The sequence below is a fragment of the Lottia gigantea genome, assembly GCF_000327385.1.
Source record: "Lottia gigantea unplaced genomic scaffold LOTGIsca_16, whole genome shotgun sequence".
Taxonomy (NCBI): Eukaryota; Metazoa; Mollusca; class Gastropoda; family Lottiidae; genus Lottia; species Lottia gigantea.
Window position 1 is genome coordinate 429,646 of NW_008707965.1, and position 4,733 is coordinate 434,378.

A 4,733-nucleotide genomic window follows, 5' to 3' on the forward strand; every position below is an offset into this window, starting at 1 on the left:
CATCTGTGAAATCGCCATTTCATGAAATGCCTGAAATTTTTAGCCGTTTTATGAAATGACCAATTCACTCAGCCATTTCATGAAATGGCTAAATATTTTAGGCTGTTCAGGATATGGCTAAAATATTGCTCCAGCCAATTCATGAAATGGCTAAAATCAAAATTCTTAGGGAAGGGCATGAGAATGGAAAAAAACAGTGTCAAACCAACAGATGCAAGTTTTTTAACGCTGGAAAATTGTGCAATAGTAGCTGCCACAGCAGTCTTACATGTAAGAATAAATGACTCCATGAACATTATTATATGCTCTTCAAAAATGTGCTATTATTTTTGTTGTTGTTTAAATAATGTACAAAACTATAAAAAAAATGTTGTTAAAATTAGTCTTCTTATATATTAACCCACTTGATTCTCATGCCCTTCCCTAAGAATTTTGATTTCAGCCATTTCATGAAAAGGCTAAAAATTTCAGGCATTTCATGAAATGACTGATTTCACAGATTGACTGTAACATATATACATGTATATATTATGTGCAAAGTATGTATTCAGGTAAACTGTCACTTTTCTTTGATCGCCGTCAAGAAACAACGTAATATACACTCGTTAACGATGCGAAAGACAAACAATTATACACGTAACACTTAATATAAATCAGACACATATAGGTTGATTTTGCCTCATAGCACACTGCATGGCGTTTCCCGTCTTCTTTAACACATAAGATGCAGTAGGACGTAAAAGTCCATTTATTTCATTTCATTTTGAGAATATAATGATTTCTAGTAATGGTGGTAATGAGAGCGAGAGCTACACTATATAGGTCAAGATTATATTCAATGAAGCAAATGGCAGACTTTCATGCGAGATATTGGAAAGTTTTCAAGGTTAAATTTTTTCAAAAGTACACCATGAGCAACTAACAACTATTGGCGAAAACTGCAATTTTTCAGGTGGACTAAGTTAAGCGAATGGTCCTATTCTCGGAGATGCTATCATTTGCTTTCAGATTTCGCTAGTCGTAAGATCGACAAGAAACAACCTAGGTATGGAAGTTTTTTTGGGTCAAAATAAGATGCTCTGTTAAATTTTCTAATACTTATTATGATACTGTCAACTTTGTCATATTGCTTTAGTAAATTGTGATAAAACAAATGTGTTTTGTCATTTCCTCACTAATTACACGTTTACATATCATTTTGGTATTATCATTTTATTCATATCATTTTAAACATATCATTTTGGTATTATCATTTTGGTATTATCATTTTAAACATATCATTTTCGACATATCATTTTGGTATTATCATTTTTAACATTTCTCTTAGCAATACATTTTCAGCAAAGAAAAAAAAACATACAGTAAAGCTCTGCTCTAGAGGTGAGTATACTATAATGTTCTGCATATAATGTTCAAGAGTGGCAAGATACGACATGTCTACTACGTGGCAAATTCTTAAGGCTATTTACCACGGAAAATTAATAATCCCCTAAATAGCAGTCGTGTAAGGGTCGATATACTCGTTTTCCTTTGAAATTAATAGTTTGTGGTCTGAGCAAGTGTAGTGGTTATTTTCCCTTGAGATAGTAATGGCTGAAAGCTTACATGTCAACCTTTTACATAGATGTTCATATTTTTAGTGGTTTATGTAGTTAGAAATGGTTGATAGGGCCAATATTTATGGTATGTGTCCTATATTCTGATATGTGTTATGGTCTGCCATTCCCTTTTTGCATATGAAATTCTAGCTTAGTGTACCTTTAGTCACTCCACCCCTGATTTTCCCGGTAGTAGCCTAGATTCGATTTCGCCAGTCGTACGATTAACCAGAAACCTCCTAGTTCAGAGGAATATTGAAAAGGCATGCTTGAAAGTTTTTTGGTTGATTCATCATCTCAGGGCTATACAGGAATCAGATTGAGGAAATATTCTAATACTGTGTTTTTATGATCAAGAAATCCAATTGCGATGAAATTAAAAGACTGCAGGGTCAGGCGGTTCAATTCGTGCTCTGTTCAGAAACAGTCCACCCATTCTCTTTGGATAATGTATGTGATGACACTTATTTGTAGCAGCTCTGTGGTTAACCCCGAGAAATTCATGTTCCCTCTATCTGTAAACATGACAGCAACAATCAGTGACAGCGCCAGTCTGGATACAGGGGCATTTGCCTACAATATTGGTGTGTGTTTGGCGTATTGGTTTTCAACCCCCACTTAATATTAAACAGATTAAAAATATGTTTTTATAGTTTTTGCACTAAATTGTGTGTCAGAATGCACCAAATCAATTCAATTTCTCGAAAATGTTCTTGAGAGAACCCCTCTAAGAGGATTTGTGACTCCACAGTGTTGCCTCATTGTGAATTAAGTCTCGAAAGCCCCAACTGTTCACATTTGAACGGTGGCCATTTTGGAAAATGGCACAAGTTCAATAAACAGATGTTTAATTTTATCATAATTTGATTCCGTGACCAAGAAAACAAATTTTTGATAGAATTTTGCATAAGAAGTGACGATATTGCCTACAACAGAATTCGGTAGCGGCCAATTTATTTTTTCCCTCTAAAAATTCCTCAATGGTGCACATCTGGTACCCGGCTGATTCAGGTTCAGGATAGGCCAGAGTTGATGAATCAACCAAAAACTCCATAATTTTATTACGAAGCTTGCTTCGCCAAAAAAGGCTATTCGGCATCCGGACTATCCGTATTGAAATTATATAACATTCCATTACATACAAATATAAGTTTATCTAGATTGCAAAGGACTTAATGATTCATGGATTATGAAGATATTTTTTATACTAGAAGCATTGTTGAAAGTATTCTTATCAAAGTACTCGAAAGTGACTCTTTTGCCAATTATTGGATAATTGCTTGATTTCCTGATTGAATAAATGTGAATAGAGAAAATATTTTACAAAAACACAGAAATAAACGACACAGAACGCACTTTTAATGATGGTTTGATGATGCTCGGTCACAGCTGAATGCGCTAGCTAATAACAAATTGTACGTTATTTTTGTTCTTTTGTAAATAACATAGAATAAAATATACATAGAATAAAATATACATAGAATAAAATGTACTTAGAATAAAATATACGAGGAGCAATTTAATTTTGTGGAATTTGTGGACATTGACCTAGAAAACAACACTAACAATGTCCTATTGATATACACAGTAAAACAGTGTTAGAAACCTTCTACATGATGTTTCCAATTTAATTGTTGTTTCCATGGCTATTAGTTCTCTGGTTGTAATAAAGTACAAGTAGCCTACGGTTTTAGTAATGAATGATATGAATGAAAACGTACTATAAATTACGGTCTACCATGAAAGTCACATCTCCATGAACGCAATAAAAGCACAGCACGCACGTGGCAAAGACCCTGTCAAAAACGTTACATTTCAACGTCGATTTCATAGCGTCCTTACCACGACCCTAGAGTTTTTGACTCAAACTTCTACGCTTATGACATTCTAAGGGGGCTCACAAAGCACATGTTGCGCTCCAATTGAGTTTCCATTGCGTTTATGGAGTTCTTAATACGACTTTGTCACAAGGCTTGCACCGTGATCATATCACTTTATTTCGCCTGCTGATCTTTTTCTTCATATTGTTTGATTTTCTCGTAGATCCACGCAAAAAACCAAATACTGTCCAAAATAACAACTCCTGACACCATTATAAAGATGACTACAACTGTATAGAGTCCTAAGTTAGACTCCGACGTCCTCAAATTTTCAGAACTTATCTTACGTCGCACAGTTTTAGAAAGTGATTTCTTCTCAACTAGTAGCTGATTTTGTTGTTCTTTAGCATGTTCTAACGCTTTTGTTCTATTTAGAATTTGATTGCACGGACATTTACACAAACACAAGATGCCGTTACAAGCTCTGTATTTGAAATAGATAGGTAAAAAATTAATATCAGATTGATTCTCCGTTTGGTTATTAGAAATTTCCAATGTTGTTGCCGTTAGGGGTTCAGTAGTCGGTATAGGTATATCTGTTGTTGTTGAATGTTCAGTGGTCAGTATATCTGTTGTTGCCGGGTGTTCAGTGGTTGGTACATCTGTTGTTGATGGATGTTCAGTGGTTGGCACATCTGTTATTGTCGGGTATTCAGTGGTTGGTATATCTGTTGTTGTCTGGTTTTCAGTGGTTGATATATCTGTTGTTGTCGGCTGTTCAGTGGTTGGTACATCTGTTATTGTCGGCTGTTCAGTGGTTGGTATATACGTTGTTGTCGGGTATTCAGTGGTTGGTATATCTGTTGTTGTCTGGTTTTCAGTGGTTGGTATATCTGTTATTGTCGGCTGTTCAGTGGTTGGTACATCTGTTATTGTCGGTTGTTCAGTGGTTGGTATATACGGTGTTGTCGAATGTTCTGTGGTTGGTACATTTGTTATTGTCGGCTGTTCAGTGGTTGGTATATCTGTTATTGTCGACTGTTCAGTGGTTGGTACATCTGTTAATGACGGCTGTTCCGTGGTTGGCATATTTGTAGTTGTCGGGTGTCCAGTGGTTGGTATATCTGTTGTTGTCTGGTGTTCAGTGGTTGATATATCTGTTGTTGTCGAATGTTCAGTGGTTGGTATACCTATTGTTGTCTGTTGTTCAATGGTTGGTATATATGTTGTTGTCGGGTATTCAGTGGTTGGTATATCTGTTTTTGTCTGGTGTTCAGTGGTTGATATATCTGTTGTTGTCGGGTGTTCAATGGTT